Here is a 14,559-nt window from a genome sequence, read left to right as displayed (position 1 = left end):
CTCTTGAGTGGTGCGAGGGTTTTGGCGCAGTTGAGGATCCACTGTTGGAGGTTGATGGCGGCGGAGTCCGGGTCGGTGGGGTCGGACGGTGGGTTCTTGGCGAGGGTGCTGGTTAGTTGGTCTTCGGTGACTTTTCCCCAGCGGCGGTGTGCCGGTAGTTGGGTGCGGTGGTGTTCGGTGTTTTTCGTGAATGTGAAGTGGACGCAGTGGTGGTCGGTCCAGTGGAGTTCGGAGGTGTGGCTGAATGAGATGTGGTTGCTTGCAGTGAAGAGTGGGTCTAGGGTGTGACCGGCGATGTGGGTGGGTGTGTTGACCAGTTGTCTGAGTCCGAGGTTGGAGAGATTGGTGGTCAGTGATGCGGTGTTGGCGTCGTTGTTGTTCTCCAGGTGGAAGTTGAGATCTCCCAGGAGGATGTAGTCCATTGAGGCGAGGGCGTAGGTGCTTGCGAGGTCGGAAATGGTGTCACTGAAGGGGGCTCTTGGTCCTGGAGGTCGGTACCAGGGACTTATCTGTGTGCGAGGGGTGTCCCAATTGTGGAAATAATGGTACATTTTAACTGAAAGAACACTGGTGGTGGGGCCTGGTTAGCAGGATCTCAACACACTTCAGTACTCAGTAGAGTCAGCATCAATAGCAGGAAAAAAGTGTTTGGGGTAGGCGGGGGTTGTGGACTGCAAAAAGGAGGCATTTTCCTACAGAGGGTGTGTAAGCTTGTTGAGGAGACAGCGTTAATTTGCTGTGTTATTGATAGGGAAGCCAAGGGTAAAGGCCAGGTTACGCAATTGGTTAATGTGGGCGGGGCATTAACATGAGTGGGGGGGGCCACCAGGAGTCGTTCCAGGCAGAATGGGGTGTAGGCAATCACAAGCATTTCTTGTCTGAGTTGAGCTTGAGGCAGCTGACGTCCATCCAAGGGCAGACTGCTCTCCTACCATTGGGAAAATGCATCTTGGCTTGAGCAGAGTCGTCCGACATGGAGAGGATCAGTTGGGTGTCATTGTCGTAGGAGACTATCTTTACCTCGTGTTTGATGATCTTAGCGAGCGAGCCATGTAGAGGTTAAAAAGCTTCTGGCAGTGTGTGGATCCTTGGGCTACTCTGCAGCAAGTGTCTAAGTTCTGATGTGAATGGTGGTAGTCTGACCCTCTGTGTTCTTCTGGTGAGGAAGGACCAGATCCAGCTCAGGGCTTTGTCTCAGATGCCAGCGTCGAGCAGCCTGTCACAGAGGCTGAAGTGGGAGACTGTCTAAAATGCAGTAGAGAGGTCTAGAAGGTTGAGTGCGGCAGTGCCTACGCTGTGCAGTATGATGCGTATGTTGTTGGTGGTGGCCAAAAGTGCAGTTTCGGTGCTGGGATTGCTTCCAGATCGGAAATGGGAAAGTTCTAGGATACGGTGTCTCTCGAGGAACTCTACGAGTTCCTAGTTGATGGCTTTTTCCGTTACCTTGGCTGGGAAAGTGAGCAGAGACATGGGTCAGTAATTCTTCAGCTCCCTAGGGTCGGCTTTGGGTTTCTTGAGTAGCGGGTGGATTTCTGCGTGTTTACAGTCTGAGGGGAATGTGGCAGTCTTAAACGATAGGTTGATGGTTCAGCAAAGCTCTGGTGAAATGATGGGAATGACAAGCTTGAGGATGTGATGAGGGCATGGATCTGAGGGTGCTCCCAAGTGGATGGAGTTCATTATTCTTTGGGTGTCCTCTACAGTAATGGTGGTTCAGCAGTTCGTATCTGGTGGGGGAGCAAGGTCCATGGTGCTGAGCGATGAAGGCGGGCTCTGTATGCTGAAGCCTTTGTAGATGTCCCAGATCTTACAGTGAAAGAAGGTGGGGAAGATCGTTGCGGAGGTCTTGGGAGGGAGGGATGGATGAGGTTTCTGCCCTGCGGTTCGTGAACTCTTTGACAAGGATGAAGAGCTCTTTGATATTGCGAGTGCTGGTGTTGAGGCATGCTTGAAATGCAGGTTTTTGGGTGGCTCGTATGTTCTGGTGGTACGTTGCGTCAGTATTTTTGCAGGCGGTGCGGTTTGGTGGATTTGCGGAGGCTCCATTTGCATTACAATCGTCTGCAGGCACGCTTGGATTGATGTAGGTCTTGCGTAAACCACTTGGGAGTTTTGCTATGTAGATTCCATGCCAATTTCCTTAGGGGGGCTACATTGGCTGCACATTCAGACTCAGCGCTTTAGTTTGCCTGCGGATTCATTGGAGTGGTTGACAGCGTTTGGTGATCTGTGCTTCCGTGACTATACCCCAATGTTTGCCAGGGGGTTAGGGAATGTGGTGGCGTGCAGTGTTTGAGTAGGTTAAGTAGATGCACTTGGTCAAGCCAACAGTGTTTGGAGGTGTGGATGAAGGTGAGGTTGTCCCCTGCTGAGAGAATGGCGTAGAGGATGTGAAGGGGTTTGTGGGTAGGGATGATGACTAGTTGTTTGACGCCGAGAATTGTGGGGTCGTACAGGATGTTTGATGTATTGGGGGTCATTGAGGGTATCAAGCTGTAAATCGAGATCACAGAGTGGGATGTAACAGGAGGGAGTGAGTGCTTGGAGGGGCAATGAGGTTGACAATGTCTTGTAAAGACTGGGGTTGAGGTGCAGGTGGCCTGTAGATGGCCTGTAGATGAGGAAGGAAGGTGTTTCGGTTGGTCAGGATGTGGAAATGTAGATGCTCATGCGTTGACAGAATGCGACTAGATGATGAAAGGCGGAGGTTGTTCTAGTAGATTATGGCAATGACACCTCCAGGAAGGTTGGCTCTGTCCTTGTGTATGATTTTGTAGTTGTGCGTAATGGCCGTGGCAATGTCCGTGGTAGCTGCAGGGGTGATCCAACTCATAGCGAGATGGTGACGTCCAGAGCTGTTGAGTCGAGGAACATGTGTTAAGGAGCAGTGAGGAATCATGGGGTGGTACTTGGGAGTATGCTGGAGCAGGCGCAGCAAGAAAATGATCCATGTTTGTACATGTGGTCAGCTTGGTGGCATGCTGATGATCTTATGGGGTTGAGGGCACGTAGAGTGCTTGCGTTAAACCAGCAGAAGGGTTGAGAACCAGGGTCCCTGGTGCTGGGTGGCGTCCATGCACAAACAGGCTTCCCTGTGGCGCACTAGCGTGGCGGCCGTCGTTAAGGAAGAGAGGTATGGAGGCGGTGGTCCAGCGATAAGGAGGTGGGAGAAGCGCTTTGCATGGGGCAGGTGGGGATGCTGGGACACCAGCAGTGCGGGGTAAACACAAGAGGGAGAAAAAGAGAAAAGGACAGAAAAGCAGCAAGTGAAAGGGAAAAAAAGGTCCAATTATTATGCCCAGTGGTGCCTATGAAATGGGGGAGACTTAAAAAAGAGGCCTTTGAAGAAAGTGCAAATAGGACCGGAAGTGCAGTGACTAGTTGCAGACTCGCTAAGGGGGATTATGCATCCATGTGTGGGAACAAAAATAGCCAGCCCATTTAGATGTGCCAGCTGCACCATTTCATCCTGCCAAGGGTGGGCCATCAGGATATTTATGATCCAGTCACACCTGAGCTTCCTTGGCGTGTGCCTGTCTGGAGGGAATGCACAAGAGATGATGCGTCACCCACCCAAACATGTAGACATGCCAGTAGGCAGTAAATATTTAAGAAAATAAAACTGCAAATTTATTAATGTGACATTTTAAGCCACACAAATTAATGTTAGACTTGACCATAAGTTGTGGTTTTGAATTGCGAGTCCATAGACACCAAAGTCCAAATTTTGTTTTTTTCAATTCGAAATTAGACAGACTGCTTCAAGGTAACCCTGATGTTAGCTTAAGTGAAAGTTAGGCCTTGCGTTGGTGAAAGACAAGTGTAATAGGTTTTGTATTAACACAACAGGTTAAAATTTAAAATACACGTCCAACTTGCCCCTGCCCTTTGATCTGTCCCAGGCCCACTAAAGGGGTTACATATGTTTTAAAAATAAAGGTTTGAACCTGGAAAGATTTAACTTGACAGATCAAAATGGAAGTTTAGAACTGCACACACAGACTCTGGAATGACAAGCAAGATATGTTGACGTACTACTTAATTGGGATGCGCAATCATTACTGTGGGCGCACTAGTAGCCTTTAATTTACAAATCCAGGGCATAGGTAAGTACAATTTATTAGGGACTCATAAGTAAATGAAATATGCCAACTGTGTTAAGCATACATCACCATATTTTAAGGCAAGAGCGCATGCACTTCAGCACTGGTTAGTAGTGGTAAGGTGCTCAGAGGCCCGACAACAAGAAAAAGTCTGAGAAAGAGAAGGAAGGCCAACATTTGGGGGTGAACCTCAAGAGAAGGACATTTGACAATAAGCAAAACGCAAAATACATACATATATTGTATTTGATTCTCATTTTTGAACCACTGTAACAATATGTCCTGCAGAAAAAAATATAAACTGAGCAGATAGGATAGATGCTCGTACAAAATACCAGTAGACTGGACTAACCAATTAACTGAAAGAAGAAATTGACTGCCCATACACAATTAAGTTCAGCTGCTAACTGTACATCAACTATATTAACAGGGGAGTTATACTATATGTGAGTTATACTAAGTATGATGATGTACCTCAACTAACCAGTACCTCACCTACTTATCTCAAATGTCCGTAATACAAATGAAGGTCACTCTTCTTTCCATGAAAGAAACAGTAATGGGGCAGATGTCAGACAATACAAGATCGTATAAATCCTCTGAAAAATGGCCATTTAATTTTGGAATCCTTGTGAAACACTGCACTGTTCGCCACCATACTCTACACCACTCTACTCTGTACTAATACATTCTGCACCAATACACTCTATTCCACTGTATTCTATGACACTGCTCTGCCCCATGCCACTGTACTCTACGCCAGTGCACTCTAAACTGCACTGTATGCCGCTGCCCTTTACTCTGCACCACTGTACTCTATGCCACTCCACATCACTCCATTGACACTACAAAACTGCAATCTACACCACACTATTCTTTACTACTGCACTCTATGCCACTACACTGCATCACTGCACCCTATGCCACTGCACTCTAGGCACTATACTCTGCACTGCACCACTCTACGCCACTGCACTCTGCAACATGAGTCTACTCTGCACTCTATGACACTGCACCACTCTGCATTACTGCACTCTCTGCCACTCTATTGTATGCCACTCTACTCCACTCTATGCTACTCTACCACATGCCACTGCACTCTAAACTACACTGTACACCACTACCTTCTACTCTGCAACATTGCACTCTCCGCCACTGTACAGCAATTTACTCTGTACTACTGCATTCTACGCTACTGCACTCTATGCCACTCTACATCAATCCACTCTACGCAACTGCACTCTACAGCACTATAATCAACTCTGCACTGCACCACTCAACACTACGCCACTGCACTCTCTGCCACGCAAGTCTACTCTGCACTCTATGCCACTGCACCACTCTACACTACTGCAATCTGCCACTCTATGGTATGCCACTCTACTTTGTCCCATGCCACTGCACTCTACGCAAATGCACTCTAAACAACTGCACAGTACCCCACTGCACTGTACTCTAAATGAACTTCACGCCACTATGCCACTAACTTATAGCCATGCTAAACAGCAGCCACTCTGCTCAAAACACATTGGCAAAGCCAATAACTCTTGCGTAGACAAGACCTATTGGCTTTGCCAATGCCTGCTAGTACTATGAGGTAGGAGGTCCCTGAAATAACTGTGAATGTGTAAGTCCTTGTTTTAAACATGCAACTGATGCCTCGTCGGGGGTAGTAAACGTTATATAAATACAATTACATCATAATATAGGCTGCTACAAAATGTGCAAATACATTCCAGTTAAATTTAAAAAAAAGTGTTTTTCAAATACAGATTTGATTAATATATAGTTTATACCTGGTACTAACATTATTTATAACAGTCTAATAAAACCACACACTCCACAGCTCACCTTGGAACACCATTACAGTATCTCGCTGAAAAAAAATATATTTGCTATTAGAAAACTTCAAGTGACTCCTTTGGTTAAAGTCAATGCAGGTTTTCAAGCCCCTTTATGTTCGCAGATTTACCAGTTGCCCACGTTTGCATTTCTTCAGGGAAGGAGACCCCCTGGCAAGAAGGCAGTTTCTTATCTATCTGCCCCTCCCTCCCTCAGAGCACAGGTGACCCCCTGCCTTTCAGTCCAGTTGGGGAAACTAATCTGCCTGTAATTTGGCCCTGCCTCCGTTGTCCTTTTGGTGAAAGGCTAAAATTACGGACAAATACCGTCCCTTAACCCTTTCATCGCGGACAACGGGCGGCAAGGCCAAATTACAGGCAGTCCGTGGAAATTACCAACAGGTGGTCACCCTAATAACAGTAACATTCATGCCTGCGCGCCTGGCCCCACCTAAACAGAGGCTCGCATTTAATAATAGTATTCGCGCTAACTGCCATTTATTTAGAGCTCACAAAATGCCTGCAGCGTCCCGAGCTGCTTCTAACGGCCCAATGCGGTGCCGCGACGCAGCTCGGGAACAGGTAACTAGTAGAAGGGCAGTGACACAAAAGAAAGTCAGTGAAAGAGGAAAGCCGAGATTATATATATAGAATATATAATCGGCACGAGTACTGACCTTAGAGAAGGGGTAGCGCCGCTCCGACGAGTCTATAACGCGGTACTGCTGCTCCGACCGCAATCCGTTGTGCCCCTGGCAATGCCCGACCGTTACAATTAAAAACGCGCATGCGCGTCATCTGCAATAAAATTCAAAGCGCGCATGCGCTACAGAACTGCCCGTTGAGGGGAGCAGTTCCAGACGGCGAAATTGTCAAAATCGCAGGTGCGCATGCGCACATAACACAGCCAACCCGATTCGGATGGGGTGCGGCTAAAGATAGAACACCGGTGCCCCGCATCGGAGACCACCGGCTCGAATTAGGCACTGACAGCATTGACACGTTTAATTTCCCCGGACACAGAAAAACATACGTGGATAAAATAAGCCATAATTTTCTGTCTCAAACTCTGCTAAGAATGGGCAAATCTGCGAATTACCTAACCCTTTTCTATAAACTATAAACGCCATCCAGGATAGTTAGGAATAATTGGACAATATTCTGCAAAAATGTATTCTACAAAGTTGATCTTCCGAGGGGTCGAGACCGGCTAACCCTTGACCCAACTTGTAGTTCAATTGAACCCATTGTACAAGCAATAAGGGATGATGAAAATATTACCAAAATTTGATTTGGGAACAAAGACATAAGAATTGAACTTGTTTGAAGTGCCGTACAAATGTGCTTTCAAATGAATTGCAATGTTTGCCTATGTTGAAAAAGTCTCTGTTAATCCTTTCATGACTCTTCTTGAAACCTTTTCACTAAAGAAATTGAAAAGTCACAAAGATTCTCCCAAGTAACTGGTTTCAAAATAAATTAGTCTCTGAGCGCTAGAAGTGGGAGGTAATGTGAGATCTACTAAAACTTGGCAGGTGCTCTGAAATTCCCAAAGGAGAAGCTGCCACCAGCTTTGCTGCTGAAAAACACTCTCCATGGAGGCAGGCACGGCTCCTCCGCTAGGACAGAGGATCGTCCCCCACCCTCCCCCCCACCCCCCCCCCCCCACCCACCAGCAGCAGCAGCTGCAAACCTTTTAATCTATAATAAACTAAGTTTATAATTGTTTTGTATTAAAAGGGGTGGGGCATTGGGGTTGACGAGCCCTGAGGGGAGTGCACGCATGTATGTTTGGCCGGCAGTCTTGGGGCGGCCAAATACACATTCGCACAGGGCTCTCTCCAACCCGGCACTGTGTTGCCGGGCTGGAGAGAGCCTGCACAGGCTCCCAGTCTGCCTGGGAGCGCTCTGGCTGGGTGCTCCCTACCAATCCTGATGCTTCTCTGAGCAGCGTCGGGATTGGCAGCAGGGCAGGCTGGGTGCCCATGGAAATTATGTTGGAGAGGCTGCTCTGAAGAGGACATCTCCACCCCCCACCCCCCACCCCCGACATCTTGCCCACCAGCTTTTTCCTGTTTAGATCCATCAAAACATCACAATGTGAATGCTTTTTGTGCATTTATACATTTTCATTATTAAGATTGTGCAAAATGTGATTTTACACTCAAAGTTACGTGTGCACTTATTTGATGGTTTTCCATTTGAAACTAATTTGCTATGGCTTGTTAAAGTTCCTTTTCCTGGCTTATGCTAACTAGGCCTTAGAGAGGCCTCAACACCATCTTGTTAAAAATGACTATCTCACCCTGCATGATCACTGTTTATTATTTTTGCAGCACACAGTCATGCAGAGACACGTGTATTTATTTCCAATTACGTTGCTGTTGCTATTTTTGAAGAAAACTTTCCAACATGGGTTCAGTAAAGTTGCCATCACTCAAGGTCCCTTCCGCTAGCTCACTGTACTGTTTTCCTTCCCAATAGGTAACTGTTGGTTTGTAACTAGTTTGTCCTACCATCTCTGGATGATATTAGCATAAAGGGTTTGAATCAATACTAATGAAGCGTAATTGTGCTTACATGACAAAGAAATATGATGCTTAATAGAATTGTGCTGCGATTTACTGAAATGATAACTCTGTTGACCACACCATGATGATTTTGTGGTTATGTTCTATAGGAAAATATCTTTATTTCTCCCTGTTTTTCCTCTTTCTATGTGTGCTGCATTGTGCTGCACACATGGAGGAAAACGCCTCTGGTGATTGTTTTTGTGCAGAAAGGTGTCCCTTCATGCACAAAAACAATCATCCCCGCAACGCAGGCACCCTCGTACCATGGTGCAAGGGTGCCTGCTTTCGCGCATGGCAGCAATTTGTGCCCCAGCGCAGGGGAAAAGCACAAGGATGTGCCATATCTTGTAGATACATGCATTCCTTCCCTTTTGTTTTGATGCTGGGCAGCACAGCAAGAAGGCTTGTGGCTCTGCCCTGCACGAAAACATTGTAAATGAGGCCCCCTCAATTTTGGGGGTGAGTCAGGACTTCCCTGATACTTTTCAGATGCTACTAGGGATGCTGCCTGATTTCTTATTGATTTTGCTGCTCATTTGAGACTTCCTTTTTTTGCTGATTTTGCACTTTATTCTGTATTGCTCTATTTCTAAAAGCCTTTGTGTCAATGACTTAATGCCATTTGCATTTACAATTTCCGTACTGCACCTTTTGAATTTGTGTAATAAATCTTCCAAAATTTTCTAATTCTGCCCTGGAACTTACCTACTGAGTCTGCCCCTACTTAATAGACTGTTTTTTTTTAATGCTTTATTGTTCCTTGTCTCATGAAATTAAGGTTTAATACCATCCTGCACCATCCACCAGGGGGTGTGCCATCGAGCTACTTTTGGGGTTTTTAGAACTTAGGGGTTCTCCTTGCCCACAACAAGGAAACATTTTGTTTTACTAGTCTGTTACTCAGCCATATCATAGTTCCATTGATTGTTCCGGAATTAAACAGTACAAGTTTATAGCTGCAAAGACATTGCACCGTTTGCACTTCGTATTTATAATGAACTACTCTTATCTAATCGCCTTTTCTGGCAGTGCAATGATGTTTGTTGAGTCATGGACATCATGGATTGTGTGGTTACAGTTTTAACAACATGAGGCCAGTAACATTTCTATCATATAACTAATATCGAGGACTTATCTTCATTGATTACTGAACCCTCTATGGTTTGACCTTTAATCTTTTGACATCAATTTGATTGGGAGCAGTCAAATCAGCATGTGCAGCACCTGTTCAATGCAGGGTGCTTCACAGTGGTGTTGTAAGGGCGCCACCTAAATTGCACCAACTTCTAAGCCAATGATGTTCTTGGAACGGGGGTGGGGGTGGGGAGGACAGGCCATTATTTTTCTCTTCACTGTAATTCTAGGCATGTCTAACTGCTGCGTCATGCACTGTTCTGGTACAAAACATCTTTTGTTTTCCAAGACAGAAAGTGGTCAGTTTGAACCATTGACAGTGAAATGCTGCCATTTTCATCTGAATGGCTACCTTTGCCTTCTCACCCACTAGGCTGTTAACCCATGATTGCCTAAGAACAAAGACAGAAGTCCCGAGACTGCACTTTATTTTCCTTTCCTTCACTCTGTTTTTTTTTTTTTTATTTGTTTTTATTGTTATCAACTACTTGCTGTTTTTACAAGTGTAATTCTTCTTACAGTAACGTATTGTCGTGATTATACATTTCTGCTAATTATACCATTTCCGGGCTTTGCGGTCCATGCAGTACGTTACGCATTTGGTTAGCCTTTACCATGCATTTACTTAACTTATCAACAGTTATTTCTTCGCCCAATTGAAACTTTATAATGGCATTCACATTTTCATTATCCTACGTTACTGTTGTATTCTGTGACCTGTTAACAGACTTAACTCAACTTCAAACTGTATATGAACTTTTAGGCCTATGTGGGAGGAACTGTTTAATTGCTGAATTACTAAAAAGGGAGATAGCTTGCCCGGGTATTGCTTGTCGTGTTTTATTGCCCTGCGTTCCGTCATTACCCTCCCTTATCCTGTTTATTATACCATCCCGCTCTCCCCCTCACACTCATACCGCATCCGGATCAAACTGATTCTTACTAGTCATTCAGTCTTAGTTACAGTGAACTTCCCCTATGTTGGGATCTTCTGACCGTGTCCATTAGCTCATCCCACTCCCTCAGGCTCCATCGGACTCTTTGTTAAGTCTTCCCAGTTAGACACTAGGTTTTCCCACTCCGCCGCGATTGGGGTCTGAAGGACCCCCCTGGCCTCCTCAGCCCTAAGGACCTGAAGCTCTGCCCTGGACCACCTTGTGACATCGTTCCTCCATTCTGTTAGTGATGGGTGGGTTGGGGACTTCCATCCCTTCGTGATCAGTCTTTTAAATAGAGCCAGAGACAGGTCAAGGAAACGATTCCCAACCTTGCCCCACCTAATCCCGGTTCGAAGACCCAGTAGGCACAAATCAGGGGTTGGCCGGAGCTCCAAGCCGAATAACTTCGTGAGGGTAGCCATCATCTCGAACCAACCCACCTGGATTCTCGGGCATACCCACATCATGTGGTCAAAGTCAGCTTCACCGCCCTCACATCTGGGGCATACCTTGGGAGCCCCCCCATATATGCGGTGCAACCGATGTGGGGTGAGGTAAGTTCTGTGTAAGTAATTGTATTGAATATATCTGAGCCTCGTGTTGCGTGAGATCGTTCTAGGATAAGCTAGAGCCCTGGCCCATTCCGAATCGGACAGGTCTCGCCCGGCTGTCTTCTCCCATTTTTCTCTTAGGGAGTGCAGGGGGTCCACAGCTGACTCTATTTGGGCACGGTATATTTTTGTGATCATGTGAGGTTCCTCTCCTGCCGTCAACAAGAGGTGCAGCACCCCATGGATTGTGGGTTCTGCATTAATTGTACTCCAGTGCTCTTTTAGGGTGTGCATCAGCTTCCTGAAGAATAGGAATTGACCTTGCGGTACCCCTCCTACTACTAAGTCATCGAAGCTCTTCAGCAACCCCTCCTTGAATAGTTCCCCCACTGCCCCCAGCCCCGCTCCCACCCATGGCCCCAAGCCTAGCCCCCCTCGCTCACGCCCCCGTAGTTCTAGGGCGACTACCTCCAGTGGTAAAGCGGGAGAGTATGGCGGCCCGACCCCGGTCCTTTTCACGCAACGCTTCCAGCATTTCAACGCCACGTTACACATTATGCTGTCACCTATGAGGGCGACCTTCCTACCCGCCATATTTGCCGCTATACGAGCTGTGTCTGTTGTTCCTTGCGCTGTTGCCAGGTCTAGCTGTCCCCTGCCTGCCATCCAGCCGGCCACCCATTGGAGCTGAGATGCCAAATAATACGCCTCGAAGTCAGGGGCACCCAGTCCCCCCAGACGCGCCGGTCTACAGACGGTTGTTAGCGCCGTTCTCCTGCGACCCACATCCCATATCAACTCTCTAAGCAGTGCATTTAACTCTCGGAACCATGTAGGAGGGACCTGCACTGGCAGGTTCGCAAAGTAATAGAGTAGGCGTGGCAGCATGACCATTTTGGAGAGCGCCACTCTGGCCATTATTGATAGTTTCAATGACCTCCAGAACTCCACTGAGGTGCGCAGGGATCTAAGTGTCCTGCCGAGATTGCCGTCCCTAAGATCGCTCAGTTCGTGAAATATTTGTATGCCCAAATATTTAAAAGTCCGCGGGGCCCAGTTTACGTCCGCAGGGCACGAGTCCGGACGAGCGCAGCCTGCCAGAACAGGGAATACAAATGTTTTTCTCCTGTTAAGTCTGAGTCCAGATAGACTCCCGAATTCCTCCAGAATCCCCAGCGCCCACCCGACACCTCCCGCCCCGTCCCTCAGGTAAAGGAGTATATCGTCGGCATATAGAGAAACGATATGCTCAGCCGGACCCCAGATAATTCCCTTGCCCACTCCTTCTCGCCGCAACTGTGCCGCCAGGGGCTCAATTGCCAGGGCAAACAACATCGGTGATAGGGGGCAGCCCTGCCTAGTTCCGCGGTATATTGGGTATGCACTGGAGATCGACTTTCCGGTCTTAACTCTAGCCAGGGGGGAAGCGTACAGTAGGTCCACCCACTTCACCCATTCCTCCCCTAGTCCCATTTTGAGCATCACCTTCCTTAAGTAATCCCACCTGATTGAGTCGAAGGCCTTCTCGAAGTCCACCGCCAACAAAACCCCAGCTGGCGGTCTCAAAGCCCTGGGCATATGCAGCACCGAGAAAACCCGTCTTAAATTCAACGAGGTGCTTCGGGCAGGAATAAAGCCATTCTGATCAGTATGCACTAGCTTGGTCATATGGGGCAGCAATCGAGCAGCCATGATCTTGCTAAGAATTTTGAAATCACTGTTTAGCATTGATAAAGGCCTAAACTCCGTCACCCGTGCTTCCCTGTCTTTAGTTTTGGGGAGAGGGACCACCACAGCCTCCCGCAACGTTTGTGGCAGTTCACCCTGTCGCCGTGCCTCCGCGTACATCTCAGTCAGTTGGGGAGCCAGCAGTGACCTATATTTTTTGTAAAAGTCCATGGGGAGCCCGTCTGTTCCCGGAGTCTTCCCTGGCGCTAGCTGTGCTATGGCTTCGTTTACTTCCTCCACTGACACTGGGCCCCCCAGGGCCTCTTTATCCACTGCGTTCAGAGTTGGTAGCGGGATTTGCTGTAGGTACTCGTCGAAGGACTCTGTCCGCAGATCACTGGGTTTCCCGTACAACTGCATATAATATTCCCTGAATGCATTGTTTATTTGGGCCGGGCTGAGCTTGCGTGAACCCTCCCCATCTAGTACACATGTGATAGGCTCACCCTGCCCCCCGGAGCGGACCAACCACGCCAACATTCTCCCCGATCTACCCTCCTCCGCCTGCAGGGATGCTGTGTACTTTTGTCTATCATGGCATCTAAGCTGCTCTTCAATGCGGGAGTGTTCCCTGCGGGCTCGACTGTAATCCTCCTTCTCCTGCGCAGTTCTCCCCTGTCCCAACTCCCCTTCGTGTATGTCTTTCTCCAGAGCATTTAGCTCCCTTTCAAGTGTACGTCTAACCCCCGACGACTGCCCCAAGCAAAAGCCCCTCGTCACCACCTTAAGTGCCTCCCATTCCAGGGCCCTAGTGGGGGTGGACCCGTTGTTTGTCTCGATGTATTCTGTCAAATGACAGCGTAAGGCTTCTCTGTACGACTGGTCCTCAAGTGTTGAGGGGGACATCCTCCAAGACGGTATGGGGGGTCTGTCCTCCGGCACCCTCATCGTTATTAACAAGGGATTGTGGTCAGACAAGGTGCGGGCCAAGTATTCCGAGCGTGTCATGTTAATTAACAGGCCTGCAGTGCATACTACTCTATCGATTCTTGTATGTACCTGGTGAAGACCCGAGTAATAAGAATAATCTCTGTCAGTTGGGTGATGCACTCGCCAGACATCCGATAGCCCCCACCCGTCCAACCACTCCCCTACCCTTTTGGCTGTTTTTATTGCCGCAGCCCCCTGTATAGGAGGGGTAGACCTGTCCAGTTCAGTGTCTAGCACCGCATTAAAATCCCCACCTACTAATAGCTCTCCGGTGCATTGGCGTGTAAGGTGACTCGATAACCCTGACATGAAGGCTACCTGGTCTTGGTTAGGGGCATAGATGCAACTCAAGACTATCGGTACACCATGCAGCCTCCCCTCCAGTATCACAAATCTACCCTCCTTGTCAATATTGGAAGAGATCGTCGTGAAGGGGACCCCCGCCCTGATCCATACCAATACACCTCTAGCGTAGGCAGAGTATTCCGTTGCGAATACCTGCCCCCTCCACCTACGTCTCAACTTCTCTCCCTCTCCAGGCGCCAGGTGAGTTTCCTGCAATAGAGCCACCTGTACACCCCTTCTCTTTAGATAGGAGAGTATCTTGTGCCTTTTAGCCGGAGTGCCCATCCCTCTAACATTCCAGGTCATGAGATTGTAATCTGCCATTGCCCATTTTCGGTTTGGTGGCTCTGTCCCGGCCCTCCCAAGCCTCGGAGCCTCCTCTCCCTTTATCTATAACTTTGTCACATTCCAATTCC

At 47.9% G+C, this 14,559-nt stretch overlaps 1 long non-coding RNA gene across 1 annotated transcript in view; it reads right to left on the bottom strand.

The window, feature by feature from the left end:
- Positions 1–6,642, bottom strand: part of LOC138296143 (uncharacterized) — a 71,336-nt gene extending 64,694 nt beyond the window's left edge. Inside the window, exon 1 of the long non-coding RNA XR_011203772.1 lies at positions 6,622–6,642. This is a non-coding gene — a long non-coding RNA (uncharacterized lncRNA). The remainder of the gene's footprint in view (positions 1–6,621) is intronic.
- Between the last annotated feature and the right edge of the window lie 7,917 nt (positions 6,643–14,559).

The sequence above is a fragment of the Pleurodeles waltl genome, chromosome 1_2 (genome assembly GCF_031143425.1).
Source record: "Pleurodeles waltl isolate 20211129_DDA chromosome 1_2, aPleWal1.hap1.20221129, whole genome shotgun sequence".
Taxonomy (NCBI): Eukaryota; Metazoa; Chordata; class Amphibia; order Caudata; family Salamandridae; genus Pleurodeles; species Pleurodeles waltl.
Note: the sequence above shows the minus strand (reverse complement) of the source record. Positions and strands in the feature narration are given on the sequence as shown.